General features: G+C 39.4%; 2 long non-coding RNA genes across 2 annotated transcripts in view; one reads left to right on the top strand and one right to left on the bottom strand.

Annotated features, from left to right (window-relative positions):
- LOC119495879 overlaps positions 1-21,206 on the bottom strand; it is a 48,124-nt gene extending 26,918 nt beyond the window's left edge. Inside the window, exons 1-2 of the long non-coding RNA XR_005208585.1 lie at positions 20,765-21,206; positions 11,210-11,291 (exon numbers count right to left, since the gene is read on the bottom strand). This is a non-coding gene — a long non-coding RNA (uncharacterized LOC119495879). The remainder of the gene's footprint in view (positions 1-11,209; positions 11,292-20,764) is intronic.
- LOC119495880 overlaps positions 10,591-21,546 on the top strand; it is a 28,532-nt gene continuing 17,576 nt past the window's right edge. The window contains exons 1-2 of the long non-coding RNA XR_005208586.1: positions 10,591-10,602; positions 14,037-14,043. This is a non-coding gene — a long non-coding RNA (uncharacterized LOC119495880). The remainder of the gene's footprint in view (positions 10,603-14,036; positions 14,044-21,546) is intronic.

The raw sequence follows: 21,546 nt of genomic DNA, 5'->3' as shown, positions 1-21,546 counted from the left end.
CGTGTCATTTGTACGCCATGTAGTCTGTACTGACTGTAATGCAAATGCATCCGTGTAAATATGCTACGCTCAGAGCTAGTGACGTAGAATAAAAGTGAGAAAGAGCACTTACTGTATGGCAGGCTGGAGGGGAGGTGGATGGGTCCAACAAACACAGGACTTTCAACCAGGCAGGCTGTTCTCAAACACTGTTCGTATACCTACGAAAAGTAACGCACTGTAATTTGTGTATATCCCACGAATCCCAACTAAGTATTTTTGTTATCTCATCCTAACTAAGTCGATATTTTCCTAAGCTTAACTAAGTAGCTTTCTTGCCTAGGCCTAAGGAAGTCGTTTCCTGTGAAGTCGGAAGTTTATTTTGAAAAGACTGTATGCACGTAAGGAGCGTAAATTGACACGTGTTGCTGGACATTCGTAGGAAAACAAACGATAAAGGAGGAATAACTTTTTCGTAAGATATCATATGAACCGTTGTATGACAATACGTTGAACCAGGAGAGAGGTGTTTTTTTGTAAATTACGTTAGTGATGTTGGTGACTTGTTCTAAGTGGTTTTGTTGCCCCCTGCTGGTACTGCACCTTCATACACGTGTGTAATATTCACGCCTCAGCAAGGCAAAACGTGACACTGACACGTTATCCTCTGGTGGACAAGCAGGTCTATTACATGCTTTGGCATAATATCTTTGGCATTGCATAGATATACGTTAGAATGCACAGATGACATTTGTTTCTCTAGCTGTGCTCTCCCTCCCCCCTCTTCCTGCAGTATCTTCCTCACTGACCTTGAGGTACTGTACTCCCCTCACACACCCAACCCCATCCTATCCACCACTTTCACACATGCCTTCTTCCAACCGAATGTGCTGAGAAAGTTGCTGGACACACACAGGAGAGTGACAAACGTCATTAGCAGATAATCTGTCACCCTTTCTCTCACTTTAACACTCCTTTTTTAAAACATTGAGCATGTATAAGTCTTAGTTTGACTCAAATTTCTGCACAAAGAAGTCCAAAGATGTGTGTGCACATGCATGCATGCCACGTTCATTATTGGTATTTGGTGTCCCAGAAGGTTTACGACGATCCATTCTCATGGCTATAATCTCACATTGCACTGTAGTCGCTCATACTATGCCATATGCATTGTAGTAGCAGCACTATGGTTCTCCTCAGATTACAATGTAAAGTAAATGTTTTGCAGCCAGGCATCAGGATGGTGAATGGAGTGCGATCAATAGCCTGTCTGCTGAGAACAAGAGGAGAAGCAAGCAGACTAAAGTAAAAGCAGTGACTCTTATTGATTATACATAAACAAAGGTAAGATTATTGTATAATGTCAAATCATTAGGTATCCATGATAAATAATAATAATAATATATATATATATATATATATATATATATATATATATACAGTATATATATATATACATCATCATTAGGAGTAATAATCCAGCCTTGCACTAAATCTGTCACCGTGTTCTCACAAATAGTTCAGCATCCCATCCCAAACTTGCTGCAGAGAACACAGGTTAGCAGCTCAGTGTCAAAGCAGCTTTAATTCTAATTTCAACCCAGACTGTCTGTGTGCATTTGTGCTTTATTAGGAATGTCTCAAAGCCCTCCCACCAAATCTTGTTTTCACCCACTTCCTATAAATATCCCTCCTAATTCCAGACACTTGTAATCTCTTGACTCTGTGGCTCCTCTGATCTACTTCCAGGCAGAAGTGCAGCACAGCAGCTGGACGCAACACTTCAGTGGTTCCAATTCACCGTTGATGGCATTGCCCTGTAAAGCTTCCTGTGGAACAGATTGTGCTGCCTCACTTGGCCCACGGTGGCTGTTACTGACTGTTAGGTGTGAAGCTTGGCGAATTGGGGCTGGGAGAATCTGCAATAGATGTTTGTACTTTTTCCCCAGAAATCCGTGACGCTCGATGCCCTTAAAGGACCAGTGTGTAATATTATGGGGATATATTGGCAGAAAGGGAATATAATATTAATAAGTGTGTTTTTGTTAGTGTATAATTACCTGATAATAAGAATCATTGTGTTTTTGTTACCTTAGAATGAGCCGTTTATATCTACATAGGGAACGGGTCTTCTTCACAGAGCCGGCTGCCATGTTTCTACAGTAGCCCACAACGGACAAACCAAACACTGGCCGTAGAGAGAGCCATTCACGTTTTCGCATGGACCACCGTAGTTCTCCTACACGCTAGAGTTGAGTCTAGAAGGTAACCCCCAAGTTGTGAAACTCTTGCCAGATGGTTACAGTTAGGCATTGACCTTGAATGGTTAAGGTTAGGATAGGTTGTCGGGCAGCGAGTCTCACAAGAGTATTCACACCTTCTTACAACTTGAGGGCTAACTTCTAGACACATCCAACACGCTTGGCACACGGGAGAAGTTTAAATTAGTTGTAATTCTGCAACCTCACCGCAAGATGCCGCCATATCCTACACACTGCTCCTTTAAGTGAAGTATTTAGTTACATGGGACCTAATTAAAATTGTGTTTTTGTGTGTATGTGCATATGTATACAACCCAGTCGTCAGAAAAAAATATTGACATTGTACGTTTCTGCAAACCACGGGATGCGTTTCATGAATACGTTTCATATCAGCCTTGTATCACGCTTGCAGAGACGCATAATGGCGTCACTTTAGGATTAGGCAACTAAACCACTATAGTTAGGTTTAGGAAATAACTACATGGATGGACTTAAAACTACTATTTTTGTTCAGTGAAAATGACGCTAAATGTTGTGAACGCAGGAGACGAATGAACAGCTGATTGTAGGAGTCTTTAATGCCAAGCACCTGTTCTTAGTTGCTCACAGAGATCATATAATGAGTTATTTTGACCTTGGCATCTCACACCTATACCACTGCAGCATTACATTAATTGCCACAACACGTCATTGTGAAAGTGAGCAGAGCACAACACTGATCTCGTGTCATTTTCTGTGTCAGTTGCTGTTTGCTTTGAATAATAAGCTGATGCAGGTGGGCTGTCCGCCTCCGCCGTGTTTAAAACTGATGTGGGAGTCAAGCGTAACTGCTGCTGGCTTTAAATAAAGCTAAAATCATTTGAGCACAAACTGAGTGGAAATGATCCTCTCAATTCCCAATCCCAGTAAATAATTTTTTCCAGCCGTGACAGATTGTTTTGACAAGATAAATGATGGTATTGTTGTACAATGTGGATACAGATGTAGGGGGGGACATCACATCATAAATATGCATACACCATTATCACATATTCTGCATCCTACACACAATCACATGATCAGACAGAGCTGCATTTATTCTCCCACACCTGCTCAGCAGACCTGATTAGAATGAGAAGGATGTGATCACATCTGGGAGGTCAAACAGCTTTTGCAAAAGTAATTCATGATAATTCGTTTCACAACAAACGGCCCTTAGCTGCTGCAGCGACGACTACAAATTATCCTTATGGTATTTTACAATTGCATCTCAAGGTAATGACTCATAGATTTGACCTATACAGAGACGGGTATATTGAAATATTGGGTTATTTATAATGGATGAAAGCGATCAATATGACACTGTTGTGTACCCTTAAATATATTCTCTCCTGTATGCACAGTGATTGACAGAGTTTGACAGCATCTTGTTACATTTAAAAATACACAAGTTTCATAGGGAAGAATATTATTTATAAACATTATTTATGAGTGTAATGATAAAGCAATTATATGGTCAAAATATGACATAAATACATATACAAATAAACAGATAAATAAATCATATCTGTATAAATAAACACTTTAAAGGAACAGTCTGACATTTTGGGAAATATGCATGTTTGCCATTTTACCCAGAGTCAAATAGAAATGTTATCTTTTTGATTCGTTCAGGATGTGTTTAGCCTAGCTCAGCTCCAAGACTGGAATCAGAGGGCAACTGTTATACCAGCGCTTAATCAAAGGAAAAGACTCTACGGTGAGGCTGTACTTGAGCTAAATGCAAATGTTAGCATGCTAACTTGTTCACACTTACAATGCAATAACATGCTGATGTTTAGCAGATGATGTAATACAATATATACCATTATCTTAGTTTAGTATGTTAGCATGCTACCATGTGCTAATTAGCCACCTCAGGTGTACTTACACAAAGTAAACCTGAGGCTGATGGGAATGTCATGGGTAGTGCAAGTAGCTATTTGGTCGTAAATCAAAGTATTGGATAAATACAAATTTGGACGTGACGATGGTGCTAAATGAAACATCAGAGAACCACCAAAATTATTACAATTTATCCTGAGGGGGACGTACATGTATGGACCCAATTTCATGTCAATCCATCCAGCGATCCAGCAGTGATCTTGACATAAACAACTAAAAAATGTCAACCTCATGATGTCGCTAGAGGAAAATTCAGAAGATCACTGACAGACTGAACAACATTGCTATTAGCAGCCAGCATGGCTAAAACAAAGTCAAACCCAATACATCTCACTCAGGTACTAAAGCCTTTCTGTTTCACTCAAAACCAACATGGCACAAAGGAACACTATAATGAGAGGCTTTCAAAGGTTAGACACTAATGGTTTGTAGGCTGAAGATCAAAAGGTCAAAGCCGCAAGGACTTGTAGAGAGTGGTGATGCTATAACAAGCTCACGAGAGGTGGCTGTACATGTCCATCCCTCCAGCATTGACTTTTCAGACCAGGAGGTTGCCCGCTGCTAGAAACGGGGAAACGGCTAACCTAGTTCTGTCCAACTTGTCATGTTTATACTTCAGTTTTTGTACTGGCAAAACACATGTTACGTGTTAATATGTTAGCTTTAGAGGTGCTGGTATGTTTTGTTACCATCAAACAGAGCTAGTTTCATATTTATGGTACAGTGGTATCAATCTACTCTTCTAAGAGAAAGCAAATAAAATATGTTGCCAGACAGCATTTTGCAGATAGGCTACATCCCGTAGGGCCTATAAACATTTTGTGACTTTGCAGATATGATCTTAATAAATGTAATTTCTAGGAAACAGAGTTGTCTACAGAGAGGAAAGGGCGACTGGCTGTCTTTAAATAGCAATCTTGGCAGCCCTTGCCTTACAGCCTGTATAGTATTATGCATTATAATATTAGAATACTGTACCTGCCTGCCTGAGGTAAAAACTATTTTTATCTGTATTGCAAACTTTTCCATACACATGAACTGTATGCAGTATGATGAATGTTGGATGATGATAAATGAGTCTCTTTGACCTATACTGACTCATAGCTTTCATAGCTTTCTACCACAGCTCCATACATAAGACATGATGGACATTGAACTAGATGAAAAGCATTAATAAAGAATGACCTGCCTACAGGCACTGCAGTCGCCTTAAAGCTGGTATACATAATGCTTTTTAATCAATAGCCTACATATCATATATTTAAACACCAGCAGATATTGCCTGCCATTGAGAAATGTTGATTTGCACCTGTCCTGGTTTATGATGCCAATAAAGTCGTCAAAGGAAAACTGGAACTGACAAGTTTCACACTATTTTCACACGTCAGAATCAAGAGCGAGCTCACTAACATCACACTTCCCTGGGTAGCATGTCTTACAATTTCTGCTGATTTTAAGTGAGGCTTTCACACAACCTTCAAGGATAAATTTGGAATCCTCTCACTGCTGCAGTAGGAAATAACCTGGGGAAAATTATACATTTTAGCTCTGGAACAAGCCACTTTGTTCATGTAACAGTGTAACTAGCAGGTGGATGGACGCGTGATAGAAAATCAGCAGCAGAGAGGATCATTAAAGCGTGGCTGGCATTCCTTCAGGTAGCTTGTCTCCTGCTGACAGAACATGGCAGATTGATGCGCCACCTAGATTAGCGTGTTTAACGTTGGAATTGATTCTGAATAGCAATCAGCCTCTGTGACATTTGTCGTGGTAATTACAGTGAAAAGAAGAAATCCTTCCTACAGAAACTAAGGCTCGGTGTGAAATAACGTACAGTCAGAGGGACGTGAGGCGAATCTCTAAGTAGTTTATATGATGAAAAGAACTTGGAGGAATTATTGTCAAAGTCATTTGGAACAGTTTTTAACTTTACTAACTGATTTTCTCTTTTGAGATAACATGAACAGCTACTACCACTTATAAAGGCAATTATAATACTGCATGATGTCTTTAAGAAACACAGGATCTCCAAGGTCAAAGAAAATTGTTCATTGCTACATCATTACTGCCATAGCCCTCAACATTCATCAGTATTTAACATACGACTGCACTGCATGGACAAGCAATTTCCTGCACAAACAGCTCCTCTTTGTCTGAACATAAAGAGAATATATTATCCCTCGGAGAGCTATGGCCTTGACAGTAAGCAGAGTAAATTATATCCTGAACATACTCCTCGGCTGTACTCACAGCACGATGCAAACACCTGCTGTTAGAGAGTTACCACAGCACATAAAACCTTTTACGCAAGACAAAATCACGCTGACTCAAGAATGTGTGCCACCTAATTAAGAGACTGTATGAAAATGATTGGGGGCATTTATTCATATTTTCTTTGGACCCTCCACTTGATTTAGATAGCAAAACATCCACATCTATCCATTTCTCGAAACTGACATAATGAGCATACAATCTGCTTCGGATGGGGACAATCAAACCGGTCTCACAGGAAGGCGTATAAATAGCATGACAAAGACATTCCACATCTCACAACAACACATTTTAGGCTTTTCGTGTGTCATTTATACGCCACACAACAAACTATGGTAACGTCCATAGTTAGGTTTAGACAACAAAACCACTTAGGTTTAGGAAAAAACGTCATTGTTGGGCTTAAAATAAGTACATAAACTAAGTAAAATACGTACAGAAACAATGTAACACAAATATGGAAAACACGTCACAAACATCGCAAAAAACATGTGACAAATGTCACTAACATAACTTATAAAACAAAACACCGGTCTCCTGGTTAAAAGTTGTGTGTTTATTGGACCCATCCACCTCCCGCACGCCATAAGGAGTCTTTCTCACTTTTTATTCTACGTCACATGTACACGGTGTATAAATGAAACGACAAAAGCAAGAACGGCATTACTAATGCATGCTAAATGCCTTGCACATTATGGTGTCATTCATACGCCTTTTCTTGGCAACAGGCTGGGAAAATAATGGCCACACAAAAGGTATCTTTTTGATGTAACTATTTGATCTTTATTTTACTTTACAATAAATTTCACAAGGGATGAATAACATTATTAAACATATATCTGGGATGAGAAAATGTAGGTTGTAAAATGTAAGTTTTAACCTAGCCAAAAAAATGTAATACGCTCCCCCTTTTCTGTCCCTCCCTCCCTAATCATTTGTGAAAGTCCCTAACAACCGTGGAAAGTCTGATTCCAGGTACAAACTTGGATTAGAATCAAATGCAGGTAAGAAATGAATGCCTTGTTAGTAAATGTTTTTGCTCTTTGTTTTCTTTCTTGCTATATCGGTAAACTTTTGCTGTTTTGCTTCCGTGTGACCATGCCAAGGCCTTTTGTGACTGATTGCTAGTTGCTAGAAGTTCTCTGTCACTTGGTTGAAATGTCAGACAGCCAGTAGCAGGCTTTCAATAGCTCTAATCACAAGGATGAAAGAGCCCCCACCTGGAAACATCACTGAGTGAAGGGATGGGGGAAAAGAGTGGACGGTCAGAGGAGAATAAGGGTGAGGAGAGACACAAACAATAAAGCTGCCTCTGGTTTGAAAAAAGGTAGTTTCTATTTATTGATTTTCATAAAAGAGGCCTTGCATGGAGACATCAAACGTCATGTGTGTGTTTGTGTGAATGAGTACGGAAGAGATGGATTTGCAGCCACAACCGACCATTCTGCTGGCAAGAAACACACAATCCCATGTTGCCGACATCAAAAGAAGCATCCAAACCTCCTCCTCTGGGGTCTTATTCCTCACAGACGTGCAGGAGACGTCATCCCGCATAAGCAAACCGAATCCTAATGAGGTTAGAAGACTTCAAACACGGCTCTGACTCCCACAAAGACGAGGGGTAATGTATTAAAGATGAGTTGAGCCGAGCGTCTTATACCTGCCTCTTCCACTTGGTACTTCCAGACACATTCAAGAATCCGCAGTCACAATTTGACCCAGCTCTGTGTTTCATTGATAAGATTCCACCACGAGGATTAACCCCCTCTGCGCCCTCAGACATCTCGCTCACCAGCATTACGTAACCGGTAGCAGGTAGACAACATTGTCAACCTATGTCAGACAGAGACACAAACTACCTCTCTGCTCATTATGTGCTGTTGAACTTTACCCATAAATCATGGGTTGTATTTCCCTCCCAGTCAACTCACATAAACAGCAGGATTCACAAAGATGCTCTGCGACTCCCAGGTTCCCTTTTGGGGAGAATTAAGTGGTTTAAGTTGCGCGTTTCTTTAACCATTATTTAAGGAAATAATTCATGACACTTTTATAATAGGTATGGCTGACAAAGTTAACGCATTAATAACGCATTAACGCAATCAATCTTTTGGAGGTTGTAGCTAGAGTGAAGACCTGGTAACATAAGAAACTAGAAAAACCTAATGAATCTATTGGTACCAACCATGTCATACTAGCTTGTCAGGAAGGAGGTTAAATAATGCTTCAAACATGTGTAAAATTCTGGCAAGGAAAGACTGGCAGGGCCTTTGAATGAATGAATTAAATCAACTTACCACTGTGAGAGGCTACTGTCTGCCCCCGCTGCATCACAATCTACAAAGCTTCACATAAGTGCTTTTGCTGAAAAAATAGGCTGTTAATGTGATCAATACTTCAGTTCATCAACAATATAGCAACAACAGGAAGTTCTTGCACACATTTTACAAATTCGGGCATACGATGAAGTTAAGTAGCATGATGGATTAAAAAACGAGACAGCATCTGTAAGAGTCTACCAAGCTGTGAGGCTGTATGCAGGCACAAAGAGCTGAATGCTAACATCAGCATGTTAACATGCTCCCAATGCAAACACGCTGGTGTTTAGCAGGTACAATTACCTGTCTGGAAGTCTGCAGTGTGTCCTTACAGCCGGAAAACACATTTCTCTGCATGTCAGCTGGTGTTCCACAAGGAAACTCTATCTGATGCACTTCTGCAGTTCTGTTGCCGTTTCCCTCATGCTGTACGGCACACTGATCTACTTCCACTGTGCATCAGATTCAGATAACTTTATTCCCAAGAATCCCAATTCATTTGCAGCTTTACCCAGTCCCTATCCACAGCATCATTAAAACCAACTGTATTGCTGTAGGCATCTGGGTCACTCCAATGACACATTAAGAGAAGTCTCACTTGAAAGAGCTCCAATCAGCTTCATGTCGTTCCCTCACGCCTCTCTGGCTCATAAAGCTGAATAATTCCCCGGCTGTTGGGAGTTATGGAGTGGGAGTGGGAATATTATTTTCTCAGGCCGATACCCGCAGAGAGACAAATAGATCAGTAAGAGGAAACACAAGATTCCTACCTGAAATATAAATATTCATAAAGACTGATTTCAGCAATCTGACCAGTATCTCTTGTGAAACATTCCAAGTGACGGCACATACAGCACATACACACTCATGGATCAAGGTGTTCATGTTTCCCGGTGAGAAATAACAAGTGAAGCAGCTTTTAGGCCTTCAGTAGCACGGTATAGACTACAGACTCAATCTTCCTGCAGGATATGATAAAAAAAAAATCACTCACGCTGCAAAGTTGGTGTGACGGGCATCAAACCCAACAAGATGTACTCATTCACCAACACAGCAGCACCTAATTAAATTGTCTCTTTGAAGTTTACGATTACGAGCGAGCCGAGCAGGAAATACTAAAATGATTCTTTTTAATCTCGTATCAGCAATAACCGAGGAAGTCTTAATAGTTTGCTCTATTTTTCAACGTTTTGTTTTGAATCGCTGCATCTGATTAAGAAATACTTCCAACACGAACTCTCTGTAAAACCACAAGTTTTTGTTTATGCGTTTTTGGTTTGTGTATGGTTTAAACAAACAAGATTATACATTGTGTTAATTATTCCTTTATAAAGAACACAGAGTGGTCTTTTCAGAATGAAACTAAAACCACACCATGGTTGCTAATCAAAAAACACAATAAATGATGATGTGCAATGACAGCGTCTCTTTAACTACAGTGCGTGTGGTTATCTGACCGGCTGTCTAATTGTGCGCCAACCTGGGTCACATGGCAGGTAAGGGATATCACACTTCTCGGATGGTTGAATTTGAATGAGTGGAAAATGAGAGTATAGTGCTACATTGTCATTGAACCAGAGTCATTGTAGAAATGCTGTATTTTCTTACATTCAAATAATCTTGGTAAATATGCAATGTGAATGAACATTTATGCACCAGGGTTATTATGGTAAACTGAAACTAAAACTAAACTGAAACGATATTGCTTGGTTAAAAAACAAATAAAAAAATTAACATAAATTCATTTCAGTTTTAGTTTTTTAACTACAATATATCACTGTTGAAAAAAAAGAGACAGAATGAATTTATGTCAATTCTTGTGACATTGAACCACAGAAACTGACAGAAGAGTCATTCGACCGTTCCTTCACGGTTATTTTAAGTTGATTGGTGTATAACTTGAAAAATTTCCAATAAGTGACTTTTAATAACTACAGTAACAACTTTCTAATTGAGACAAACAACCCTCCATCTGACCTCGGTCCACATTAAACCCTGACCAGGACATAGATGCAGGTCTGCTTTCACTATGAGGAGATAAGCTGGACAGTGACGGTGACTGAGAGGATCAGATGGCCTCTAAACTGTCACCATGCTCTGACTATGTTACCTGATTTCACCCCCCACATGTACGTCTATGAGTTCAGGCCCTGCGGGGGTCTGCTGAGTGTCTGAAGAACTCTTTTCATCGTCTATCATCAGCTTCTCCACAGGGCAACACCGACATATCGAATGGCAGACTGGTGTTAGATGGAACTTTACTGGATTGACCAACGGCGAGCTGCTGCCTCAGTGTATCTCTGTTGTCTAATTCATCTCTGTTGTATACGGGACATTTTGCTGTGTTTCTCTTTCTGCATTAAAGGTAAGAAAATCACTCTATGTTCAAAGCTTAATGTCTTTCACCAGTCACCAATCAGTCCACACTGTTTCCTCTAGTCGCTGTGTAACATTTACCTTTAGAGCTGCAGTGCGTCACTTCCACTTCTACTATGACGTCCACTAGTCGTCTGCTTCCTTCTCACCCCTGGAGTCCTGCCTGGAAATAATATACAGTCACTATATTGTCTGACACGCACGTCTATACTCTAATCCTCTTCTGTTTCTCATCTCTTCTGCTATGGCCTTTTATTCTACAATGCTGCGCTGACAACATGGTATGAAGGTGAGAATGACTATAAAATATGCAGTAAAATACCATGTGCTTATGCCTGCCAGCAAACACTGAGGTTTCTCATTACACCTTCCCCTACAGCAAGACATTATAATTAGGGTTGTCAATCGATTAAAATAGTTAATCGTGATTAATCACAAATTAATCACACATTTTTATCTGTTCAAAATGTACCTTAAAGGGAGATTTGTCAACTATTTAATATTCTTATCAACATGGGAGTGGGCAAATATGCTGTTTTATGCAAATGTATGTTTATGTTTATTACTGGAAATCAAAAAACAACACAAAACAATGAAAAATAATGTCCAGAAACCCTCACAGATACTGCATTTAGCATAAAAAATATGCTCAAATCATAACGTGGCAAACTCAAGCCCGACAGGCAACAACAGCTGTTAAAGAACGGTACATATGTCTTCCCTATCACAGGCCATTGTTTCCTCCGATGTATCACCATTGAGTAATGTAAACCCACTATTTTGTTTCAGTATATTGATGTCATCATAGCAGGACTGGACTGTATTTCCCTCACTAATCACTGCACACTGAGGTCCTTATTCACCCAGTCTGAAACAGAAACAGAACTGCAAGACAATGCTACATAATAATTATGCACTCAAATAAGAAACACATTATGTTTGTAACAAAAGAACATTCATACGTACTGTCAGAGCAATGAATGACAATTTTATGTGAGAAAATTAGAACAAAGTACGGGACACCTGAAGAAGATTAAAACTGTGTAAACCAGGGAGAACAGATGTGTGTGTTCAGCCTAATCTGAGTTGTCGCACAGCCAGCAGCAGAGCAGAGCAGAGGACAAAGCTGGAGTGGGAGGTAAAACAAAGACGGAGGCTGTTGAGGAAGAGACAACAGCAGGAGAGAGGTAGACAATGTGGAAGCAAAGTTTGACAAAGCTCTTTGATGATATGATGGAAACAATCATTTATCCGCATAGCAGAACAAATTGTCCAGACATTAGTGTTTTAAAAAGTTTCATTCGGTCACAAGAGCTGCCAACACATGGTCATGTTTATGCACCACAACGATTCATTTATCAAGCTAACCTGGCTAACCATTCAGCTATAGCTACTGGATCTACAATGACATGGGTTTTGAGTTTTGTTTTTATTTTGGACCTTCAGGTGCCTTATAGAGATAAACTTATCTTTCTTTCTTTCTCTCTCAGTGACCTCAGCCTCTTTCTCTGTTTCACCTGTTGCTGCTTTTAAAGGGGTTGAGAGGAGCTCATGTTATTGGTCGTTACTGAAGCTCGCCTCCACTTGCTGATTTTGTAGTCCTCCTTCTAACAATGTAATCAGTAGGGATGTCACAAGAACCGAAACTTTGGTACCATGTTGATGCCAAAATTCTGAAATATGACGGTACTCGTTATAAGGTGCCATAGGTGCCGGGGTTCAGGGCTCCAGAATAACATCGTCCCGGGGACAATAGAAAATTTCCCTGATAATGCTACCTTTTGAACAACAAATCCACATTGAAATTGGCAGGAAGAGAGAAATGTTATAGGTCTTGGCAGCCTGTGGGCAGCGCAGTCCTGCTTGGCTAAATAACGGAGCTAAAAGCCAACGTAAACGAAGGTTGCATTGAGTTACATAATTATATGTTCAAGCTCATTCAGTATTGGGCGAAGGTAAATTCTAACATTATCAAGATGTGTTTAAATGTAATCTTGTAAAGCGCATCATCAGGGATTAAGAATAAATTCACAAAAGCCAGTATGCAAACGGTAATAAAGGAGTGTATGTTGAAGTACATGGGATTTATTGTTTTTTGGGGGGGGTTTTACCGTGTTATCGAATTGGTATCGACAATCGTGGAAGTTCACGGGTATTGGTATTGACTACTAAATTTCTAATATTGTGACATCCTTAGTAACCAGCGCCAATACCTGTGGTCACCAAAGTTGCAAAAATTTGCTGGTCATTCATTCGTTAGCTGCCTGCATATTTCAGGATTTTTTTTTTAACTTTGGCACAGCACCATAGCCACCAGGGAAGTGAATCTTTGTCTTTCCCAAAATGCCAAACCCTATTCTTTAAACCTTTTGATTCTTTCATTTTATATTTTAATAAGTTTATATCTGCATCATCTTTTGCCCGATTCAATAGAAAAACCCTAGAAGGTTTTACAAGAATCTGGTTCCTTCCTCAGTTCCAGTATATTATGAGTGTATATACTGCTGATATTGTTTGAGGCTAAGCTCCCCAGGCCTGACCTCCGCGTGTTATCGGAGTAGAGCAACATTAAACCAGCAACTGAAGGCTTTTACCAAAGCAATTATAAGCTAGTGGAGCAATAACTCGATGCAGTAGCTTATTATAACATACTTTCTGTAATGTATACTCTGAATTCATGTTGATTTATATGTTGCTGTGTCTGTAAATGGAGAGTAAAGTTCTGTAAATTGCCTTAAGCAGGGTGCTCTAGACGCAAATTACCACATCTAACATAATGACTATGTTGTGATTGCCTGACCTGCAGGACAGGAAGCAGTTCAGATTGGCATTAATTATGCAAATCAATTGTGAAATTGCAATAAATTGATTCTAAATAGTCACCATTTCTCAGGGGAGCCTCCTCCAGACTCACAGTATACACTTTACATTTTTGGCCTCTGCTAACACCACCCACCCACCACCTACTCTTTAAGAGATGCTTATTATAATAATGTGCACGTGTGTGTGTATTGGGGACATCAAACCAATTAATGTGATGAGGACGACCACTGGTTGTTTATGAATCAGCGTTTCTCACCAGTAAAGGACATTGAAGATGACACTGTGGGCTGCTTGCGGTGCATGTTTCAGAGTGAGGTGAGAGGACATCATCTGCAAAGCTAGTAGTTATATAATGATGTCCGCTGCAGGAAAGTTACCCGGAGACAAATACAAACACTGGCTGATTGAGTTGAGCAGAAAATAGACAGCTGACACCGACAGGTCCCACTGGGTGAGTGTGTGGTGAATGCTTTTAATGTCTACAGGCACCTAAAAGCCATATAGCAAAGATGCAACTGACCTCACAGTTTCAGCATGCACCGGTGAGTCAGTCATCGTCCACATTTATGCAGGAGGAGATTCTGTGTTGATTTCAAACCTTTTGGGATATTGCACTGTACAGGGTCACTGCTCAAAAGAGAGATCAACAAAAGACCACAGCAAAAGCAAGTGCTGCTGCAGACATTACAGCTTCAAACTGTCTGTGAAGAGAGATGTAGGTCAGGAGTCTGACAAATGTGTGTGCGTGGAAAAGAAAATAAACAAGTAAAATCTATTCCATTACTTTGAAGCACAAATGTATCTCAAGGCCACTGAGAACACATAACACGAAGCAAGGGAAATACAGCTACTGTCAACTACATAAACATTTGTGAACAAAACAACAACCTCTCGCACGCAGTAATATATATATATATATATATATATATATATAGCACTTTTACATTATTAATTATGATTCTTTTAATTATTTACCATGCTTATATATGAAGTGTTTTATTCTAAATTTGGATAAAAAGTAGTTACAGTTAATTGTGCCAAATTTGATGGAAGCTTTTTTATTTTATATAGGTGGTAGGTGTGCTGCCTTATTAGCCTTATTCTCTCCATAGAAGGGGACAGACAATTTATTTACAATTTACAGATGAACTACTGATTATTACTTCATTGATTTTTTTGCCATGGGGGGCAACAGAACAAACAAACACAACATCATCTCTGTTTTGGTCTCTTTAACTGCAAAATGTTCCACTACTAGTGCAGTGACCGTTCAAAACATGCCTGTTCGGAACAGTTTGCATGGCCTCCGGTGTTTCTCGAGAACCGCTCGTAAACAACTTCACACTCGACACTGCACTTCCTTGGGTCCTGAGCAATACACCAACAATGTTGATGAGAGCAGAGTATTTGGGCTGGAAAACCAAAACATGTTTAAAAAAAAAAAGGTTAAAACTGTGAACTGCAGAGTTGGGTAACAATTCTCTGTGGGTTCATTACTACAAGCTACCCATTTCATATAATATAAAGTAATTTGATCAATTAAAATTAATATGTAAAATAGAAATAGAAATATTGATTAGTGCAGCTTTAAATATGTTAAATTTGGGAAATTACCTCTGCATCCCTTCTGGCAGCACATGACATGGGTGTAATACCAGACACCAGCCAGACTACAAAACCTTTTGGGTCCGAGCCTCCACTGGAGGGGAGAAACCTCCAGGGGAGGAAACAGATCTGAAACATCCAAGAATACCTCCACTGCTCCTCTGTGGCTCTGGGAATGGTACACCTCAGTGTCAATGATAACCTTTCTAGGTGTCTCTCACTGTGGCACGTTAATACATGTTCTATTTGTAGCTCTGATGTAATGCTTATTCTACACACATACACATCTATCTTACCCAATTACTGCCGTGGGAGCAAGATATGGTTTACTGTAATGAATTATTCATTACTCAATGAAGATGCATCACAAAGGTTAGCGTGTTAATCTAGAGTCTGCTCCTCTGAATCCCTTCAAGAGATTATTTCTTGAATTCGGCTGACATCATTGCCCGCCGTAATTAAGTTGCTTTTTTGCGTGGGCAGAATGGGGCCACCAGACTCGCTGCGATTAGAGCTTAATTCTGGCTGCCCTCGTAGCTGCACATGGAGTTTGACTTGGGTCTCGTGAAGCATTAAAACAAAGTGACTAGTTTAGAGGGAAATTCCTGCTCATCACAGTCATCACTTGTGCCAATATTTATCACTATTCTTTGATCACTATAGGACATTTTGAAATCAGAGATTGCTTTCTACTTTAGCAGATTTAGATCTCTATTTTATCTTACCCTGGGATAACCTTGAATGTGTCTTTTACATGTCAAAGACTAAAACGCTGCGGGACTCAAGCATTCACACCTTTTTATTCCTCAGAGAGACAGTGGAGCTCCTTTGGCGAATTCTCAATGACACTTTGCAATGACAGCGAGGAGGAAGGATGATGTGTGACGAGAAATGTCTCCATCGCTGAACGCCAAGTGTGATAATAATCTCAGTCACTATCCTGACTGAGAGAGATATGTTCTCTGACATTAACTACTCAGCTCCGTTAAATTAAATTGTTTAAATCCAACATCGAGTCTGAACACGCACAAGCACTTTAGTTGCTACACAAGGGTGAAAACAGATGTGCAAAGCTAAAAGCACACTTTCTATCTCTGCCATCCCCTGTCCTCAACCTCCAAGTTCATGTTCTCCTCTCTGTTAATCCCTCGGTGGGAGCAGGGCATGATATGACACACAGCCATCTGAGAGAAACTGGTTTTGGGCTGCTATAGCGATGAATGTGGTCCAAATAAAAGTCAAAAGGCTCCTACAGTGCCACTTCAGGTGTAATAGCTCACTGTGGAGTCGGAAGGAAATTAGTCAGGATCTGTCAAAGACTTTAGGAAAAGCTCATCAGGGTTATCACTGCCAGCAAGTATGGCCTGAGTCATTATTTGGGTCAAAGTCAGAGCCGCAGTTGGTAACAATGAAATGAGCACAAAGAAAAATAAACATTTAAATATATTTTAAAATACTTAAACCCAAACTCAGGGGATTTTCGAAATTCTATAAATTACAGGCAGTTTTTTTTTTTTTTGGAAGTGTTAAAAACTTTAAAGTAACAGTTTGATATTTTGGGAAATACGCTTATTCACTTTCTTATAGAGAGTTAGATGAGAGGATCAATACCATCTTTATGCTAAGTATGAAGCTAGAGCTAGCAGGCAATAAACTCAGGTCAGTATAAAGACCGTAAACAGGGAGAAACAGCTGGCCTGGCTCTGTCCAAAGAAAAGAAGTAGTAAAGAAATGTTAAATTTAGCACCAGATCTGTGTAACAAATGGTATCAACCGAAAAATTGCCGCAACAACTTATGGGACATAATAGAGCATGGGAATGACCATCATATACTTCATCATAATGTTCTTAGCCCTTATACATTCTCACAATTTATTCATGTGTATTTCTAATTTATGACTGAAGTGTTTTTTCCCTTCACTGTAGTGAGCTTTACAATTTTTTCAAGATCAGTTGTGTTATGTGCTTCTTCACAGTTTATCGTCTTCTGAGCAAATAGACAAACTGGCAAGGCTGCAGAAAACTAGCCTGCTGATGCCTTTGGCTGTCTCCGTCTCCTTGCCTCCCCTGTTTCCAGTCTTTATCGCTAAGCTAAGCTAACTGTTGACTGGCTGTAGCTTCCTATTTAGCATAAAGACATGATAGTGATATCAATTTTCTCCTTTGACTCTCGGCAAGAAAGGCAATATTTCTTTAAACCCCACTCTGCACTGATCTCTAAACTGAATGATTCACTTCAATGTTTTGTCTTTTTTCGGGTGCAGGACTTTTGCTTTTTCCATTTGAGATAATGATTGGTCTTTTAATTTCCAATAAATGACTATACCTTTCCAGGCGAGTGCATCAATTAAAAAGTCAACAAATTAACACCTCATGTTTCATCTGCGCCCGTGCGGTCATGCATAAACATGGTCCTAATGATTGAATTTAAGCTGACGCGCCCTGAATTATCGCCTCTACTCTGGAGCTCCACACCATATCGTTCACGAGAGAAAAACGGCAATTTACACAGTGAACCACTGCAGCATGACGGGAGCGTTATCAGTAAAGACATAATGATATTGAATTATGTGTGTAGATGTGGGAGTGATGGTAGAACGTGCACGTGCTGACGTTTGTGACAGTGAAAAGCCATTTAACAATTCATTATTGAACTAATTCACAGTACAGAGAGATTAATGCTGCAGTAATTGCTTCTCAGGAGGGATGCACAGCAGTGGTTGCTTGCGTGTATGCAAGCAGATGTGCTTTGAGTGAAGGCTCATATGCTCAGAGATTACCTTCACCCAATAGAAGCTGTTATGTTCATTGCCTCTTATTAAATTGGGAGTGACAAACAAATAGGAGGAGAGAGAGAGATGGACTATGATTGGAAGCTTGACCTAGTTGCAGAAACTCTGACCAGAGATAAAACTCAATAAGAGGCATCTGTCTTTACTTATGGAGATTATGTCAGCACCAAAGGCTATAGAAAGAGTGACGCCTCCAGAGAACATACAGTACCAGACCAGGATATGAAGTGTCAATAAATCATGTTCAGTTCCTGACATTTACGACACATATTTGAACTCTTTTTTTCATGATGATATTTGAATACCGTTGACCTTTTTTTTTAATTGGATTTTGCTATTTGTTTTGAAGTGTTGCTGGCCTGAACAATACATCTACTCTATATATATCACTGGTGATGCAACTGCTTTCCAATACAGCAGCATTACTACCCTGCTGTTCTTCTGCAGCAGTATTCACACCGAGAGGTCAATATTAATCATAAGAAAGCAATGTGACATGTGACGACATGTTCCAGGAGAATGAATCATTGACCTCAAGGCTTACAGTCCCCTTTCACATTGCCCTCGGTGTAAAAAAGGAGAACAAATTTTATTACAGTGCCAGCATGAATGCTGGCAACTGTGATTAAATCAAGATGAATATGCTTCATCTGTACATCAAATTAAATACCTTCAAACTATGAATAGACATCATTGGATGAGCACAATTACCTAGAGCATAATTAAAACATTCCTAGAGTCTGTGTCATGCACATCCCCAACGCACACACACTCATGTCCCTGGTGTTATTCGACAGAGATCTGCTATTTTGAATCAACCTGTAGGCACTGAGAAATTAGGTCAGACGCAAACAATGTCGCTGCGGGAGTCCAAAATCTCAACTCAGTGACATTTTCTGTGTGGACACAAAACGAGACGGCTGGTGTAAGGAGAGTACCTCAAAATGTCACTGGAGGTGCAGACCACAGACTGTATATAAGAAGTGGACGTAGTCACCGTAAAGTCACCCATTGGTTTGTGGACTGCTGTTTTGAAGCCTGGCATTTCGGCCGTCACCATTTAGATTTTTTGCAACCAGAAGTGACACGAGAGGGTGGAGCTAAGTACAACCGAATGCTGAATAAGACATTTTTAAGCAACCAAAATGTTAAAATGAACTTTCATGAAACCAAAGTGAAAAGGTTAAAGTTGTAAGATGAAAACGCCGACAACTCCCAGACCGGACAACGCCATGGTAGCGACCTGTCAATCACAAGGTAGCCACGCCCTAAAGCATACCCTGCTTTATGGTCTATTTGACTCTAAATGGGACCATAATTTACTAAATGAACATCATGCTGTATTGAAGAAGACTTGAAACTAGCGATTGAGACCATAAACTCATGTGTACAATGTTTACTGAGGTAATAAATCAAGTGAGAAGTAGGGTCATTTTCTCATAGACTTCTATACAATCTGACTTTTCTGTTATCCACACACTCTCCTATAATTTTTTCAGCTCCCAAAAATTGTTTGGCATGACAGGAGCATAATTGACCCTTAGCTAAGACGCGCCCCTCGAACGCAGACTGGCCAATCATAGCGTAGCATTTATCTAGCTCCGACCAGACTCTGCTATCATTTCAGATTATTTTTTAAAGGTCCCATATTATAAAAAAGTGCAATTTTCATGTTTTTTTTTATTATAAAGCAGGCTTAAGTCCTATATAAATACTGTGAAAGTATCGAAACGCTCAATCCACAGGGAAATACACACAGCCCGTATTCAGAAACTCTGCATTTGAAACAAGCTGTCAGGATTTCTGTCCATTTGTGATGTCACAAATATACAATATTTAAATGTAAACATTCTAAATGTGTCCCAGCTTATTCCTGGTTGCAGTGTGTGTGAATGTCATCAGCTGATAGGAAGTACACATGGACCCAAGCTGTTGCCTAGCAACGCAATTCTGTTGCAATTCCGTCAAAATGCGCTAAAACGGAGCGTTTCAGACAGAGGGTAAATACAGGCATATTCAGGCCGACAAGTATGAGGAAAATAAAGTTTTTTTTTAACATTACAGCATGTAAACATGTTCTAGTAGAAACACAAAATACAAGTATGAACCTGAAAATGAGCACGATATGGGACCTTTAAGCTGTTGTTTTTTAGTGGATTTTGAGCTAGTCATGGTTAAATATTTTGCCTGGGGAATGTGTGTAATAGTTATACTCATTACCCAGAAAGGCTGGACGGATATACGTTTCTACAACTTTAAGTTTCTATGTAAAAACCTGTGAAGCTAGCATTAGCAGAGTACATTAGCATATCATTAACTAGCACTTCTATGCTACGCTAGCTAACTTACTAATGAATGTATAAACACATGCTGCTTTTGCTTTTTTAATGATTGTCACAGTGAATGAAGACCTACCTGGCTTTACAGGAACGGTGTTGCTCTCCAGGTGAAGGTGGTTCACTTTTAAAGGCTTTAGAAGGTGAAACTTTTCCCGCTATGAGAAACCTAGCAACAGCCCTAGCAACAGTAACCAAGGGGGGAAGCGCTTACCAACGGGAGTAGCATGATGGCATCATAAGATATATATATAATAACATGCTGTATATCATACAATTATTTATTATTTTTTGGAAAATTTCATATTAATAAGTAACAATCTTCCTATAGTTTTTTTGGAAAATTATTTGTATTCCTTTTTTTCCAAACATAGCATAACAATTTTTATTTTTTTATTTAATTATTGAATTGAAGGCTACATTAATTTCCCCACAGTTAGTCACAATAAAACAGAAGATTATTTGGAGACTTTGGTTTCAAAATAAAAGTGTGCAATAATAAAGTGTATACAGGATGAAATACAAGTGAAATAGGCAACTGCATCATCTGGAAATGTGTTATTTTTATTACAACAGATGGCAATATATAAAAAATATTATTCAGCTTCTACATGTCCTTAATAAACCTCAAAAGTATGTAATATGCATTTAAACATTTTGTAAAAGAGGTCAAATATGGTGTAGAGGTATAAATAAATATTTATAATAATATTGTTTTTATTATTGAATTGAAAGCTACATTAATTTCCCCAGAGTTAGTCACAGTAAAACAGAAGATTATTTGGAGACTTTGGTTTCAAAATAAAAGTGTGCAATAATAAAGTGTATACAGGATGAAATACAAGTGAAATAGGCAACTGC

Source organism: Sebastes umbrosus, chromosome 10 (assembly GCF_015220745.1).
Source record: "Sebastes umbrosus isolate fSebUmb1 chromosome 10, fSebUmb1.pri, whole genome shotgun sequence".
In the NCBI taxonomy this organism is placed as follows: Eukaryota; Metazoa; Chordata; class Actinopteri; order Perciformes; family Sebastidae; genus Sebastes; species Sebastes umbrosus.
The sequence above is the reverse complement of the archived record's forward strand: the minus strand, read 5'-3'. Positions and strand labels throughout refer to the sequence as shown.